Raw genomic sequence first — 18,443 nt, 5'->3', positions numbered from 1 at the left:
TCTTTTTAGGAATAAGAAAATACACTCCAAAATGGATCCAAATGGAAATAAATACTTAATTAACAGACTATTTGGAATATAATAACAATGAAAACACTAAACAGGAAACATTATAAGGTATACCCAATGCTATACACAGAGAAAAATTAGTAACTTTAAATGGATTTATTATTTTTAATGGAAGTGAATTAATTTAAAAGTTTGGAAAGAGATTGGGCACCTAGATGGTGCAGTTGGTCGAGTGTCAGACTCTTGATTTTTGCTCAGGTCATGATCCCAGGGTTGTGGGAACAAGCCGGCATAAAAAAAATACTCTCTCTCCCTCTTCCTCTACCCCTCCCCCACTCTCTCTCTATTAAAAAAAAAAATTAGAAAGCGAGCAACACAAAATCTAAAGAAAGAAAGAATTAATGATTAAAGTAAAAATTAATGAACTGGAAAATGATGAGAGAATAATATGAAAGCTTAAGCTACCTACAAATTTAAACTTTGTGTGGAATAGAAGACAGTAAACAATTAAAAGGCAAATGACAAGTTAGTAAAATATTTCAGCATGTATGACATCGAAGGGATTAAATATCTTCAAAATAGAACTGTTTCTATTTGATTCACTTAAAACACAACAAAAACCTAAGAAGAAAGAAAGCTGGCCAAATCAATAGACGTTGATTTAATACCCAAAAAGAAAGAAAAAAAAAAAAAGGACTGCTATAAAGTCCAGTTTCACTAGCAACCAAGAATTGTAAATTCACATAGCCAGCCATACATCATTTTTGACCCTTTAGATTATGAGAAATGTGAAAGAATGGTCATGATATGTAGTGTTGAGGAAGCTGTCCTTGTGCACTACACGTGGCGGAGTGTATACACGGCGCTCCTGGAAGGTGGCCAGTTTGGTGTTACGTATCAAATGCTTTGGTTATGCGCCAACCTTCTGGCCAAGCAAGTTTGCTCTTAAAAATGTATTTTTGTCAAATAATTCAATAATTGTACAAAGGTATCTGTTCATAATTAATTTTAAAACACTGTTCATAATTACGTATTTAAAAACAGCATCCATATCTGTCATAAATAATTGGTTTGGTAGAGTATGGTACATCAGTGAAATGCTTTGAAGCACATTTTTAAAAAGTATATATCAACTGCATTGGAAATTTTCATGAAAAATTAGCGGGAAAAAGCCCACCATGGATAACATAATCCCATTTTTGCTTTAAAAAACTTATACAGGATGATATTTATATTTATATATTTGCACATAGAAATCCTGATAAGATACACACCAAAATGTTAATAGTATGGGCAATTTTAAATTTTGTTCCTGTATCGTTTTCTCATTTTCCTTGATAACTGTCTTCTGTGCAATTTTCAAAAAAAAAGGTTTTAAACACACCTTAATCTATTATAACACTTTATGTCTACTATATTTCAATAAAATATTTTTTTTTAATTTTTTTTTTCAACGTTTATTTATTTTTGGGACAGAGAGAGACAGAGCATGAACGGGGGAGGGGCAGAGAGAGGAGGGAGACACAGAATCGGAAACAGGCTCCAGGCTCTGAGCCATCAGCCCAGAGCCTGACGCGGGGCTCGAACTCACGGACCGCGAGATCGTGACCTGGCTGAAGTCGGACGCTTAACCGACTGCGCCACCCAGGCGCCCCCAATAAAATATTTTTAATGAGAAAGATTTTAAATGGAGGATGGTGAGAAAGAAACAAATATAAAATATTGAAAATAATATTCAGAAGGAAAAATACTGAATATAAGTGGATTAAACTTTATAGGAAAGTCAAAGATAATATAAATGATGGAAATTAGGCATCTGAAACTCTACAGATGTGGTATAATTATGTAATCCTGTCTGTTATTATATTTGCAATGTTATTTTTTTCACTAAATTACATATTGCTGAAGGACCATGCTGTGAGTCTCTGATACATTCCCTCATTGCCTGCGACCTTCAATCATGTCTTTCTTTCAGATGTTCAAATTCCATGGTACCCACCCTCTCCCCCATCTTTCTGGACCAATCTTTTTTCCTTCAATTCCATGTTTATACCTGTCAGCACCATTGCCCACTATGACTATGCTGTGTGTAATGTACAAAAATATATAATATCCGAGGATTGTCAGGGAGTCATTTCATGGCCTAATTTCTGACCCTTTATCTTCTACTATTTTAGGAATCTAATTGAGGTTTAAAAATTATAATATATAATATTAAGCTAATGAAAAGAATTCTGTAAAACTTAAATTTAAAAGTTGATTCATTTGCCTTGAATTTATTCATTTATGCAACAAAATGTATAATCTGAAAATTGAAAAGCAGGTTGACAGTTGAAGTACTGAGATCAGAATTAGAGTCTCAAGAAATACTCCTCTTGGGGAGAAAAAAAAAACCCTCCTTTTGGTTTCAGAGAGTCATGTTGACTATTGAACAGTATGTGTTTACTAGTTACTCTACTGAGCACTCTAATCTGATTAAGCCTAATGGCAATTAAAACCAGTGACTTAATCTGACTCTGAAGACTGAGCCAGATTTATATTTAAAAAGTTAAAATTGAAAATGACATTTATATAATACCTATCACAGACAGAGTTAATATTTTATTTGCCAAAGTTTAAAACATTTTTACAAATTAATAGTAAAAGACAATAATAGAAACAAAAAATGGGAGTGGGGTTTATAAGGAAGGTCAGGAGGCTGCTGTGTTGGTTCAGAGAGAGATGATGGCTTGGGTTAGGGTCACAGCAATGGAGATACTGACAATCAGTTGAATTTGGGATGTACTTTGGTGGTAAAGCCAATCCTTTAAGATTTACTCATGGATTAGACATGGAAAGTGACAGAAAGAGTAAAATAAAAAAGGTGATTGAGTCTTACAAAACAGATACATGTTAGTGCCATTTAAAAAGATGAGCAAGGGGCGCCTGGGTGGCTCAGTCGGTTAAGCGGCCGACTTCGGCTCGGGTCATGATCTTGCGGTCCATGAGTTCAAGCCCCGTGTCGGGCTCTGTGCTGACAGCTCAGAGCCTGGAGCCTGTTTCGGATTCTGTGTCTCCCTCTCTCTGACCCTCCCCTGTTCATGCTCTGTCTTTCTCTGTCTCAAAAATAAATAAACATTAAAAAAAAATTTTTTTAATAAAAAATAAAAAAAAATAAAAAAGATGAGCAATATGGGAAAAGGAGAAAATGGGATGGGTCATTTGTTTTGACCATGTTTAATTTAGGATGCCTCAGACATATCAGTGTTTAGTCAGGATAGGTTGTTATACTGCTGCAAAAAACAATCCTCAAAGTCTGGTGGCTTCAGACTACAAGATATATTTCTTCATCATGCTGTGTACCCATCTCAAGTTGTCTGGGACTCCACTCCTCGTTATTCTCACTTTAGCACTCAGGTTGGTCATATTATTGCTGATCACAGGAAAAGAATGAGTGGAGATTCACACACTAGCTGTTAATGCTTCTGTCTAAATGTGATGTGTCATTTCCATACCCTTTTTATTATCCAAAGTGAACCACATGGCCACATCTAAGCTCCAATGGGCAAGAAAGTACCATGTTACCAAGTCCTTGGAGGAGAACTGGATATTTGAATGACTATCTCAGCATCCAATTAGAGATATCTTCTAGGCAGTTAAATATGTAAATCTAAGTTGAGAGGAGAGAGCTTCAGACAGAGATTTGAAAGTTGTTAGGTATTTAAAATTTGGCAGGTAGGGATTAAATGGAGAAACCAAAAAGAAGATTGCTGAGGACAGAATTATCTGTCCTTTTAAAGAATAGTAGAGGAAGAGAAACCGTCTGCGGAGACTAAGATGAGCCTTGTGTATGTGCACGTGTTTCTGCATGCGTTTATCTGAGCACAATGAAAGGTGTAGGAAGTGGACTTGAAGAAAAGTTATAGGTTATTTGTAACCTTTTTAGACACCCATGTATTAATTGATTTGTTAATGTACTCATATTATTTTTATAAACTTGGAAATCCAATAAGTTAAGGAAGATACTTATACAAAAACTGTGTGTTGAAGTTGGGGGAGGTGCAATAACATTTAAGTAGGCTGAACAAGCAGGTATACGGCCCTTTATGGGAAGCGAGAAGGCCATGTGAGTGGATGCCTGAACCCAGTTGGTAATGATAATTGTTACATAGAAGCCATACACTTGTATTTAAAAATTAAGTAATCTGAATAGATGGAGCCAGTAGATAAGTATCCCAGAACAAAACCTAAAATAAGTTACTTATTTAGGACTCTTTTTTTTTTTAAAGAAACTGCACAGAGGGACTAGAATATTTTAATTTATAACTGTTCTTTTCTAAAGCATATTCATTGTGTTTGTCCCAATTTGATGCATATTATTTTAGTCCAGAGTGAGGAATGGATTTCTCTTAATTATTAGGATAAGCAAAATCTAATATACAAAGTTCTAAAAAGAAAACAGAATAGTATTTAAATAAGGCTTTAGGAAATGTTTTTAGTTGTATACTAACTGAATTAGTTGCATACAAACTGAATCAGCCCTAAATTCGAAGACTAATATTACTTAGGAATATCTAATTGTATAACAAAATAGGATATTAAATACCAACTTTACATAAAAACAACACATATTCTGCAGCACAATTATTGTTATTGACCAAGTTTTAAGTGAAGAAAAGTTCTGATTGGGACGTTTTCATTTTCCTCTTTGAAGTAATTAGCCATTAGTCTCACAATTTTTTTTTTAATTTTGTGTCACATGGCTTCAAAAAATTGGTGACACTTCAAGGAATTACGCAAAACAGACAAAAAAAGACAATCTTATGCAAAGAACATAATATAGCTTTAAAAAAAGGCTTAACCTGTTGAAGTCCTTCTATCACTGTAATTATTCCCTCAAATAAAAAACCTGAAAAAAAGTATTATTTCCACTGAGATCATTGGTTCTCAAATAGGGATGATTTTGCTCCCCAGGAAACATTTGGCAATATTTAGAGACCTTCTTGATTGTCAGATTGGAGAGGTAGTACTGGCATCTAGTGGGTAGAAACCAACAGCCTATTATTTATAGGACAGCCTCCATAATAAAGAATTTTCCAGTCAAATGTGTCAATAATGTCAAGGTTGATAAACCCTGACCTATCTTGAAATAAGTATGCAAGATCCCCCTATAATAAAATCTAACCTGTGAAGATTTGAACTTATGATCTTCAACTGAGCCCAGTTACTTAGGATTGGTTGAAGAACTGGAATCTGTTCAGACTGCAAACTCTGAACATATGCAGTCCACACTTTCCATTATGCCTCTGCAATATCTGCTTCATGTGAAGAATATTCCCTGTCCTTTGATTTGCTGGTTTGCCTTAGAAAGTATGACAAAAACTGAAGAGATTTTCATACTTAGACTTGCATACTTGGTCAAGAGGTTCAGGGTCAAGGATTGTGAGTGTTACAAAGAATTGCCTTTACTAATGTTTTTTTTTTGGTGAATGTATGTCTTTCATTAAATAAGTAAAACCCAATTTTTATAAAGTTGGGTAACTATGTGTTTCCACTAAAATCCAATTTCAAAATTAGAATTCCATGAAAACAGAAAAGTTAAAGTATTTCTATATTTAAGCATTATAAGATATAAAAATAAGATATAAAAATGAGCCTTTATTAAAAAAAAACCCTTTCTAATGTTCCAACCTAAACATCATCATTCGTCCCTTTCCACGTGGTGCAACGTTTCAACTCACACATTGTCAAAGAGAAAACTTTCTTGACCCAAGTATGGAATGTATTGTGTATTCTCTTCCAATCAAGATTTTTTTAAAAGTCACTTTAAGGTGGCCAGTACACCTAAACCCGAAGATAAAGCCACCCACATCTATTTGCTCAGCCCATTTAGAAGTAGAGTTTTTCAGTCGTTGATGCATAAACTTGGATACTTTGATTTTCTTCAAATGTGACAAAATTACTGAAGTCAGTTGTTGAAGCCAAGTCTTATGAAGGCTAGTAACAATTTTATACTTCTAGTTCATGGGAAGTGCTGAGAGGGTTATAATTATATATTATATAAAATTATATAAGTAAAATTATGAAAGTATTAAAGTATACAATTTATAGTATTATATAGATTTATAGAATACAAGTATCACATCAGGGAGTGGTGGATGTCTAAATTTCAGCTTGGATTCTATAAAATGGCATAGTGGTTGTGGTCACAGAAAAGATCTTTAACAAACACATTGTATTACAACTGCTTAACAAATAGGAAGGCCTCCCAAATGGTGAAAAAGCAGTATTTAAGTTTTTAGTACTAGATAGGAAACATTAATCCACCAACACTTGTTATTTCATATCTTTTTTATGCTAGCCATTCTAATGAGCATGAGGCGATGCCTCATTGTTGTTTTGATTTGCTCTTGGATTTCATTGTCTCCTACTGGCTTTATCTCCTTTGCTTATACACACACACACACACACACACACACACACACACACACACACTTAATGGCTTTCTCATTCAATACTGTTTATTTCTCTCTTTCACCATCAAGTATCTTTAAATTAGCTCATTGAATCCTCACAACAATTCTGGAAGATAGTGATTCTCAACTAGGGACATTTTGCAATATCTGGAGACATTTTTCACCATTTGGGAGGCTTTTGACTGTCACAACTGGGTTGAGGGGTGCTACTGGGATCTAGTGGGTAGAGGTCAGGGATGCTACTAAAAATCCTATTAAGGCTCAGAATTAAATGTCTAAATGTCAAGATTCCTGCTGTTGAGAATCCCTGCTGTAAGGTAAACATTATCTTCTCCATTCTGGAGATGGAGAACATGAGGCTTAGTAAAGTTAGCAAGGTAGCCAAAGATCACATATTTAATACGTGAAGGCATCGGGATTTAATTCAAACCTAGTGGTGAATCTAGAGTTGGTGAACTTTCTAATATATGCTCAATTTCAACGAATTTTTTGTTATATGCAGATTTATAGTAAACATCTTTGTGCGTGATTCTTCCTATGCACTTCTGATTATTTCCTTAAAGTAGGTTTATAGAAGTAGAATTGGTACATAGAGTTTTTGATTTATGCCACCAGAGTACATTCCTTAAAGCCAGAGCAATTCACATCTCCCCTAACCATGAGGAACAATGAGCGTTACAGTTTTCAATTAGCTTCTCTAATCCTTGCCAGTTTGCCTTTCCTAAGGGGGGGAAAATATATCTATCTATCTATCTAGATAGATAGATAGATAGATAGATAGATAGATAGATAGATAGAGTTTATATAGATATATAGATGTATATTTTATATATAGATATAGATATATAGATATAGATTTTATATATATAGATATAGATATATAGATAGATATATAGATATAGATATATAGATATATTTATAGATATATAGATATAGATATAGATATATCTATAGATATATTTATAGATATATAGATATATGTATATATCTATCTATAAATATATCTATAGATATATCTATATATCTATCTATAAATATATCTATATATCTATATCTATATCTATATATCTATATATATATCTGCTGCTCAGTTTGTCTCCTTTAGCTGCAAACCTATTAACCGTTCTGATTAGAGGGAGTTGCAGAGTTTTAAAACTCCAGTCTGAATTCAAATCCCAGTTCTGCCACTTAATTAGCTGGGTGACTTTGTGCAAGTTACTCTGAGTCTCTCTCTTCATTTGTGAAATAATAATCTCTACCTCACAAAGACTAAATGAGGCAATCCTTGTGATGTATGTAGAATAGTGCCAGGAACAAAGTCGATTCTCCAAAGGTGTTGGCTGTCTTCAATATCATTATTTTTTGTATTGGCATGGTCTTTTAAGCTTTGTTAAAGTGCCATGTTTCTGGACCCCAGAGTTGCTCTGATTCCCAATTATCATCCTCATTCCCCAAATAGCATCTCTTTTCCAAGCTCAGTGTTTACCAAGGGCCTTACCACTTGCCAACAGTCTGAAAGGCATCAATTAAGCTACCTATTGCTGAGCCACTGCTTGGCTTTTACATTCAGGATTTGTGTATAGCCTGGCATCTTTGCTCCAGAGCATTCTTAGGTACCCATGTCAATCTAGGTATTATTATCCTCCTCAGTAGTTCTCTGCTTTTATATTTTGTGGCATAAAAGTTCTAGATAGCAGTATTTCCAAAGTATGCTCAGCCTATTTAAATAAGAAGACTCAATTATCAGAAATGTTTGGGTTCCATTGTACTCTGTGTCTCCCTTCTGGTTAGACACAGCACATTAGCCTTTTTTTAAAATTTGAGAGTACTGGAATGTGAATGTGTTTGACACTGCAATTCTTGAATTTATTTTCTCAAATAATAACACCTCCCCCTGCCTTATTTTTTAAACAATCTCTGTCACCATCTAGTAGTATCAGTGTTCAGTGGGAAACATTCTTGCAGGATGGGCAAAAGAAGGGGAGCAGCCTCTAGCTCTGGGTTTCTCAGTATGGTCCATTTGACCTGCACGAGACACACCCAGATTGCTTGTTAAAAATGCAAACTCCTGGTCCATCCCCAAGTCTTCTAAATTAGAATATCCTGGGAATATTCATTTCAAGTAAGCTGCCAGGGTAATTTTGATAACCTGAAGGATTTGTAACTACTACTCTCGGTACTAACAGTAGCCATAGAATAAGGTACAAAAACTATTAATGTATCCATTCTGTCACCATTGAGGGAGAGTTTACACCTGTAGCCATGGACTGTACTGTGAGATAGACTGAGGGAATGCTAAGAATCTTGCCTTAGGTCTGGGTTTACTAGAATTCAGCTTTCTAACCATCCCCCCTTCTCAAGTCCCTGCCAACCGTGATCAATAGCAAATCATTTTGCTGGTAGTGAGGGAGCCTGTGAATGGACTCAGCTTGCAACTCTGACGCTAGTGGTGGGGAATCATTCTCCTTCCTCATTGAAAACAACTGTTGGCGGTCCCCAGGCTGGAAGGATGATCTAGAGAGGCCTAATACATTTCTTCATGGCACAGGATAAGAGCAGCCACAGGCCACCGGGTGTGCCCTGAGAGCTCAAACCAACTCACTTTTTTCTGTATATTTGTTTGTTCAGGGAAGTCATTACCATATCTCTTTGTACTTTTGTGCTAAGAAGCTCTGAAAACTTCCATGGAGTGTTTCAGATGAGCCTCAGTGTATAGCCAGTACTTTATTTTGGTTTTAAATCCAGAGTGAAAGTAGATCTGAACTTGACACATATAAATGGTAGAAGGTTTATTTGTACAGGTTTATAGTTTTAGGGTTTTTTCATCTTTTTTGCTTTTTAGAACTATTCTGCTTTATAATATTAACTTGTTAAGAGGTATATTCACATTTTCCTTGTTTGGAGATTTTCTTACGTTGTACTCTGCCAAGTTTGACCGTGGTGTTCATTGACATTTGTCTTTCTAAATAGAAAATAAAGTTTGGTTGCTTTTAAAGGAGAGTTGAGGGTTATCTCTGGCTGTGAAATATTTTGGTGTTAAGTTGTTCCCTTTCACTGTGTAAGAGACTATTTCATTCTTGGGACTATTTTAGAGTCTACCTTTAACTAAATTTCCTTCCTGACTTGTGACAGTATTGAAAATTTGCATTTGCTACCCTTGGGCAATAGGGAAAGGGTAAAGATGCTGTTCTTGAACATTTTTACCCAAACCATATTATCTATTTCCATCTGTTTTGCCACCATTCTGTTTCTAGAACATTTGCATTGGTTCATACTGCCTTAGAAACCTCATCTCTGTCAATCACTCTTGCCCGTTCCCTATTTTCAGCATTAGTCATCTGCTCAGAAACCAATGACGACCTGGCCTGGCAGCTTACCTGCTCAATCAAAATACTGTGGTTTGATTATGCCATGCCGTGCTTATAGGCCAAAGCACCCAGAGGTACAACAAACACTTGATGTTCAGCAACATTTTAGGGCAACAGCTTCCTGAATCTTCCCCCACTTTAGGGAGCCATTCTACTTTCCTGGATTTTCCCAAGTAACCTCCCAGTCTCTGATAGGTGAATGCAATCTGTGAAACCGACTTCTTTCATACATCATTCCTGCTTGTCCTGTCTGTTGGAGTTTGATGTTCTTTATTGTTTCTCTCATATCACTTCAGTGCAGTTCAACAAGCCTTTATTAAGCACTTGCTAGGTACCAAAAATGCAAAAATTACTAAGTGATCCATGATTTCTGTTTTTAAAGAGCTCACTATCTAACAGAAGCTTATAATAGAGGGTGATAAAAGGTATGTTCAGGGTTCAGTGGCTCAAAAGGAGCACCTGACTGCCTGTGGCATGGGTGAGGAAGGCATCCTAATGGGTAACACCTGATTTGTTTAGATCAGACATGGTGGGACTTCTACCTAATCAGGCAAGGGATAGGTCACCGAGGATGATATACTTCATCCTATGCCATCAAAATGCTATGAAAGATCAGAGCAGTGTTTTAGACTGTTTAGTCTAGCAGCATGTGAAGGATGAATTTAATGGGAGGCCAGAAGACCTGTCAAGAGATTCTCATGGTAGTTAAGGAGAAAGGTGGCAAGGGCCCGAACAAAGGAGAGTTTTAAGGAATAGATGATGATGTAAATGAAAAATGTGCCCCTTTCCAATCTTTTGGGTTAGATTCATTCTGGGAATTTAGTGTGCGATCAGAATGAGATGTAGGTTGACACATTCACTTGCATTACAAGTCATAGGTTGCCAGCCTCTCCTCCACAGGAGAAGCACCTGTCTGTTCCCATTTCTGGTCCCAACTTCTGTTTGTTCCTGGCTCCCAGATGGTCTCCTGCCTAGCATCACCAGGCTGCCCTATAGCTATGACCATCAGGGATTATGTTGTCCATTCTAATGCACTTTCCCTAATTACAGTCACTGACAGACATTGAACACTTAATGGGCTTTACCATCCATATGACAGAAAGTGACAAATAAATTAGAGGAAATTGTTTTAACCAATTTTTGATGAATTTTTGGTGGGATTTTTCCTCAATAAATCAATGAATTGGAGCATTTCTGTAGTTTAAAAAACAACAACAAAAAGCAAGCATGGAGAAGTTGCGATCTATCAGTCGTGTTCTGTGTCTTATCTATTGTGTCAGTAAGCTGCCCCCCCCCCCAGCCCATATAAGCCAGTTCCTTTGTTCCCTTCCTTTTACATTTCTTCTTCTCTTTTTTTCTTACCTTTTTGGGGTATCAGTAGAGAGTGTTTTAAAACGGGAAATTCTTTAAGAAACCTGCAAAATGTAATTTCTCCATTGAGTTAAAAAAAAAAAAAAACTCCATAGCAATAAACTTAGTTTAATGTGGTCAGTTTTATCACAGATCAGGCCTGCCCAAGGCAAGGGAGCTCAGCCAGTAATTTGGGAAGGCTTTGAAGCCACATGAACATGTATACATTAACCTCTAAAACTAACCATAATTTTAATTAACATAAAATAATCTAAAGACATGCTGATTAGGCACCGTGTGGCTTGAACAAAGCATTCTGGGCAGGGGACTGGAGAATAGAGAACTCTGACCATTCCTATCCCCAACAAACAGGGCTTTCTTTAATCATTTAGAAGCACATTTCATTTTGCTCAACTTTTTTTCTTCCATGATGTTCTTGGAGACCAAAACAACAAAATTCCAAAAGCTTTTGCTAATTAAAATGAGAGGAACTGAAACTGTTGTAGATTATGTCAGTTAAACCCCAAATTAGAAAAAAAAAACGTTCAGACTCCAGATCTCTTTGAAAGTATATGATTTACACCATATTCCAGTAAATTGATGCAGGCCGAAAACTTTTCATTCATTTCTCTTGTGTGTCATGTGGGGCACACTTAGAGCGGTTGGTTCTCCTAGGGATAAAGCAGGAAGAATTAACTCGAGCCAGTGTTGCTTTTTATGATATGTGGTTTTGAGTTTCAGAAGAGTGGAGTGCAGTGTGAATCATGGAAGCACCCGACTGAAAAATCCTCAACTCTGTAACAAAAAGCAGATTTTTTTCCACATTTCTTCCAAGTTTTTATTTCACATGCGAGTCTGAGATACAAAATATTCTGTAAAACTGTAAGGAAGCCACAGTAGTTCTTGCTGTTTGGGGGTTTCCCAGAGAGAATCGTGTTCAGAATGTTCCTTTTTTTGCCAAATGGTTTATTATGTGGACTGAACAGCCCAACAAAACAGACAACACCATCTCCATTTTATTATACATGTTATTTACTGGGGTTTCCCTGAAGAAAGCTTAAGAATTCTTTCCCCATGAGTCACTGACCAAGTGATTGTTTTTTTAAAATATAAACTTTCCTTTAGCTGGTCAATTTGGAACACAGTCTTCTCATCTTCTGTTCATTTCGGGGCTGCTTCGCCTTCATCTGTAAATGATCATGTCTATAGCCAAATCGAGTGGCTTAAATGTAGCCAATTTCTTTCCATTTAACACTGAAGTTTAAGAAATCAACAGCCTGGTCAGGCAAGATTCAGAGGACACTATCTTCTGAATGTGACCTACATGATTATATTTTCATTGCTTTGGCAAAATGCCTCTCCTTGGTTTAATTTGTGCTGAAATTAATGGGATGGGGAAGGTCACCCTTTCTTACCAAGAATTGGTGGTGGGTTACCCTTTTACCTTTGTGAGTGAGTTAGAAGGTGTTGTCCTCTACTTGTTTTCTTATTAAATAAAAATCTGTAATAATCGTCTTTGCTGGTAGTCGAACTTTCCAATTAAATATTGACACCTTAACAAATGTGTCGATATGAATGTTAATCAAAATCAACTTTTCTTTCATGAAAATAGCTCTATAATTGCAATCATCCATTCTAAAGGAACAATGTTATTTTAGAGAATATTTCTGAACCCCTTCCCACCCACTTTCCCAGTGGCTATAAGAAGCCTGCTGTTGCCAACTGAGTGGTCTAGAGTCCCTGCTAATTACCTCCTTCCACAGCTTTTGATTTTGAGCCCAACTGATGGCGCCAGAGGCTGAACCACAGTCAGATCTACAGGCCTCTGATTTGCCAGATGGAATCTATGCAGTTTGTTTCCTTTCTCACAGTGTTGTTATGATGGACTCAGCTCAAACTGGAAATAGAATAGGAATTACTTCAAAATATTAATGGCTGATGGTTTAAATTTTGAAACAAAATAGCCATGGAATTCTAATTTTGTTGCCCGTGTGTGTGAGCTCACAAAAGGATACATGTAAACATACCACAAAATGTGTTTTTCCAAAGATGTTAGCATTCTTTTCATTATATTCCACAAAAAGCCTTCAGATTACTTCACATTTTATATCCTTATAAAGGCTTTATTCCATTGCCTATTGATGACTAATGTGTAGGGTCTCATGTCCAAATCAGATGTGTCTAGAATGTTTGCTAAACTGGCATCCTTTAAAAACCTGAACACAAAGGTTTAGTTTCATCAAGTTTAAAATGTTTGTTTCTCAAAAAGTAATTTCTCAGCTAAATCTTGCTTTCTTATTTGAGGTTCCTTCAGAAAGAGAAATTGATTATGCTAGAGAAAATAATGTTTGTGGACAAAACCATCTCAGACAACTGTGAGTTGAAGGCTTTATGAGTGAATTACTTTTCTCCCTATTAATCTGGTTCCAAAAGCATTTGGGGGTGGGCGGGGGGAATGGTAGTAAGTTAAGCATTTCAAAATCTATAGGGCACAGTGAATGGAAATTTAGCCCTCAGTTTTCTTTATCAATGGGAAGTCAGAAAATCGTGTATAATTTTAGAGAGCAGATCATCTAAACCACGCATCACACATAACATGTGTATGCACGCGCGCACACACACACACACACACACACACACACACACAGGCTGTTAATCATTAGAATAAGTCTTCCTTGTCAAAGTTACCAAACTTTTAAGTGTAGTTGTGCCCACTTAATTCACTTATTATTCTACAGACATTTAATTAGCACCTTCATTGTGCTAATTAAGCACTATGCTTAATGCTAGGTATATAGCAGGAAATAGTCCCTGTCCTCAAAGAGGTCCCAATCTATAGGGGAGACTGATAAGAAAGTCACTTATCATCACCATGTATGATAATTACTATAATAATTAGGAAGTAAAGATGAGAGGTATCTAATTATTTTTTTGACCAGCAAGAATGGAGATCAGAAAATGCTTTGGAAAGGAAGTGACTTTTGAGGTAAATGTTAAGGGTAGAAGTAAAAATCTGGGAGAAGGCTGGGGAAAGGGAAGCGGATCCCAGGCAAAGGAACGATACATGTAAAAATTCAGAGAAATGATGGTGTATTGAAGTAACTGAAGGTGAATGAGGGTGACTACATAAAGTTGGTTTGAAGACGTGTAGGGGAGGCTGAGGGAAACAGGGTGTTAGACAGGTGGTGTATCTTGCTGAGCTCTACACCACAAGTGATTAACTAATTAGCAATATAAGTGAGAGAGATTGTATACTGCTTACTCTTTTTTATGAAATTAAAAATAAAAGATAAAATAACTCTTTAAAACTACATATAGATGCAATAAAACAATAATAGAAGGAAAGTAAGGTAATGATGTTTATTCTCACTGATCCTTACCTCAGGTGGTGGCAAAGGCAGGGAGATGACGAGTTGATTGGTGTAAGGTACCATACGAATAGACGTAGCGTATTTTAAAAGTCCTAGCTTTGGGGTTTGATAATGAATTCACTGGTGCTTATTTCATTCTAAAAATAACTAGTGTTAAAAATCTAAATAATAAATAAGTAAATAAAATTGGTCTGTGCATTGACCAATGTTGAAAGTGTGCCATGAACCAAGAGTTATGGTTCATCCAATTCTGTGTACTAGAAGTACCCTGGGGGAGACAAGGCAGGCTGAGAATTTTTTAAAATTGTTCAAGTCCACTGATTCTTGGATTCAGGAAACATAACAAGTCCTAAATAGGATTAAATAATAAACAAATACATACCTAGCATATCATAGTGAAATCATGGTACACCAAGGAGAAAGAGATCTTAAAAGAAACCAGGATGGATCCCCTACAAAGGAAGTAAAATTAGTCTATTGATCAGTTAACCTGTAAGTATCAGTGTATAAATAAATGGTAAAGCCAGGACTCAGGTTCATATCTTCTGATTATTATTCTCATGTTTTATCATATTTTATCAAATTTATCACACATCCTTGTATAGAATATTTTGTTCACTGTAATTAATGCAAACCAGAAAAATAACAAAATCAAGGAACTCAAAAATTTTAAAAGCTGGGAAAAAAATTAGTAATCTCTTTAACATATGAAAATTTCAGTAAAACTTAACTAAGTACAGAAGAGGGAAGTAACATTTGCTTAATGCCTCAATATGTGCCAAGCATTGTGCTAGTGTTTTTAAAATGTCATCAGTGCTCACAATGTATTTATGATATCACAACAGATATGTGGTGTCAGAGATCATGGCTGGGAGAGGTGAAACAACTTACCTGAATTCACAGCACTCGTAAATGGTAAATTCAAACTCTGGAGAGGTACCATCAGCCCTGCCCAGCCCTCCCATCTTCTCAGTAGCATTTTTAATAAATGAATAATGCCATTTATGTTAACTGTTTGGTGTCACCAAACAGAACACTTTCTGGCTAGCCCTCCAATACTACCACTCCCAATATTGGGGGTCCTCACCCTGCACACACGCCAAGGGATATCATTTCTTCCTTTGCCCTTCTCTACACCTTTCCCCTTGGACACTTCACCAGTTCCTCCACCACATGTTTGGTTATCCATCTAAAGTAGACTGGCTATTTTCTAGTGGTGCAAAGGTTTTGACTGCTGGCTCTTAACACTTTCTGGACAAATTACCAAATACATTTGAACCTCAATTTCCTCATATGCAAATGGGGAAATGACACACACCCCTCGAGGATTAGTGTGATGATTGAATGAGAAAATAAAATCAGTAAGGCCCTTAGTTCCATCCCTGGCACTTAGAAGTTCTCTGTAAATGATTGCTGCTGCCAACTTTAGATCTGTTACAGGTACAGCGAGAGCTTGTACAAGCTCAGTGCATTTCATTTTCCCTTCCTCATTTGCCTGAGAGTAAGTGACCCGTCTTTATTCAGTCTGCTGATTGTGTTCTGATTTCGTCTCGAACCTAGTTGTTATTAATTTTAGATCATTTTAACAAGAAAATAATCATAAAATATTCTGTTTTGAATTTCACATAAAGGTAATATAGATAGATATAGTAGTAATACATTACTAAATACCCATTTTCTAAATTGAGATGAAAAAAAAAATTCCCAAACATTCATCTTCTGAGTCAAATCCAGTAGAATGGAATAAATGAAGACAGTGTTCATTAAACTTCTAAAAAATACACATGTGGGGCGCCTGGGTGGCTCAGTTGCTTAAGCCTCTGACTTCAGCTCAGGTCATGATCTCAGGGCTCTTGAGTTCGAGCCCCGTGTCAGGCTCTGTGCTGACAGCTTGGAGCCTGGGGCCTGCTTCAGATTCTGTGTCTCCCTCTCTCTCTGCCCCTACCCCACTCATGCGTGTGCGTGCCTTCTCTCTCTCTCTCTCTCTTTCAAAAATAGAATAAACATTAGAAAATAAATTAAAAAAAAAAAGAATACACATGTGGTTTAGGGCATTTTGGCCAAAGAGTATTTCTGCATTCAGGATTTATTATACTGAATTAAGTGATTGTGCACAATCATTTTAATGGTAGAGTGATATGTTAAGAGGAGTACTATAGTGTCAGCAGTTAGAAACACAAAGCACCAAATCCACATGTATGTAGACAACTTGTCCTGAGGCCAGAAGAGAGAGGAGAAGAGGCAAAAAAAAAAAAAAAAAAAAAAAAAACCACTGTACTAAATCAGTAAACATGTACATCAGGTGATGCATGTACATGATACATACAAAATGCTAAATTGGTATAGATTTCTGAAAATAAAAAGGCCTGTTGTTTTCTCAGATGGTCCAAATGATAACCCTAGTGGATATTTTTATATTTTACATTACAAATAATCACTCCATCATTTCTTTTCAAACAAAGAAGGTAAATAAAAGCTGTTATAGAATATCTTTTTTCTTCTGCGTGTTGAGTGGCCATTGACTTGGCCTTTCCATTCTTAGGGCTTTCTGGTATGGTGGTAACATTGTAAAGTTGCTCACATTTTTCACACCCTTCCATTTTATCTCATTAGTGTATTTCTTGTAGGTGGAATATTCCTCTTGCTAATGACTTAATATGCTCATGAATCTAGATGGGTGGATTTTTTTTTTTTACTTTGCAAAACAACACATTCTGTGCCACTTAATTATTTATGCAGCATTCAGACATTTAGAAGATTGCTAACTACCATGGCATAACTAGAAAGGAAGAAAGGAAGTGCTTAGCTTTGGAGAAAAAAAATGTAAAAACAGTTTTCCAAGGAGCACAGCAATGCAGTAAAGTGTCTAGATTATGTATTAGACTGTCAGAGACGAGAGTTTGCTAGAGACCAACAGGGGAAGAAAAAAATTGCAGTTCTTACTCATGTTATACTTACTTTGTAAAAAGGATTTTGCTCTCTTTTACACAAGACACAATTCATAAGATCTTTTTATATCAGCGGGGAACTCTTCCATCTGCATATCCATGGAACTTGCCAGCTGTTAACAGCATAGCATAACACTGCTGAACAGTTCAGGATGCAGGGATAAGGAATATCATTCTCCCATTCCCAACTGAAACAACATCAGCAAATGCAGGCAAGCTAACTAGAATTCTCCAAAATGGAGCCTGTCTGAAATTCCAAGTCTCCCAGAGACAAAAGTACTATTCACCTCTTCTTCCTTCTTATGGCTGAGATTCATTTGCATCCACTGATGTCCTTTAAAATATTACCCTCCTGGGACAGTCCGAACCCCCTGTAGAATACTTATAAACATTCAGTTGCTTCTGATCAGACGTATGTAGTTTGTAGTTTGAGTCCTCTGACTCATATTTTAAAATACCAGGAAAGAAAAATCACTGCCACAAATTTAGCAGATGTTTACCATCTAGATTCTCTTGTTTTCGGGGACTTCTTGCAGCAGTTTTAAAATTTTCTGTATCTACTTTATGCTTTAAAGGTCATAATTTCTGAAGCCTGGCTCTTATCTGGCCCTTTAGAATGATGAATATAGAATTTCTTGTGCCCAAAGAAAATGCAAAATAAGAACTAACAAGTTCCAAAAGTTAGCGACAGAGTAATTAATTGATGGCTTTCTCCAAATATCTGTTAAAATATTAATACAATAAATCATAGGATTTTTTTTTAATAAAATTATTTAGCAACAAGAATTTAGCACTTTCAAAGCAGCCACATGGGCTGTTGCCCAGAACTCCCTTAAAGATTGCTTTGCTGAGGCTGTTCGACATCTGTCAGCGTTTTCAGCATAAACCATCGGCTCAAAAAAATTCTTCAGGCTGAAACTTGATACATCAGGTCTCAGCTCA

General features: G+C 36.2%; 1 protein-coding gene across 7 annotated transcripts in view; it reads left to right on the top strand.

Annotated features, from left to right (window-relative positions):
• The window catches only part of DNM3 (dynamin 3), a 570,520-nt gene that overhangs the window by 483,033 nt on the left and 69,044 nt on the right, over window positions 1-18,443 (top strand). The window lies entirely within an intron of this gene.

The sequence above is a fragment of the Puma concolor genome, chromosome E4 (assembly GCF_028749965.1).
Source record: "Puma concolor isolate L17-30 chromosome E4, mPumCon1.1.hap2, whole genome shotgun sequence".
NCBI lineage: Eukaryota > Metazoa > Chordata > Mammalia > Carnivora > Felidae > Puma > Puma concolor.
Note: the sequence above shows the minus strand (reverse complement) of the source record. Positions and strands in the feature narration are given on the sequence as shown.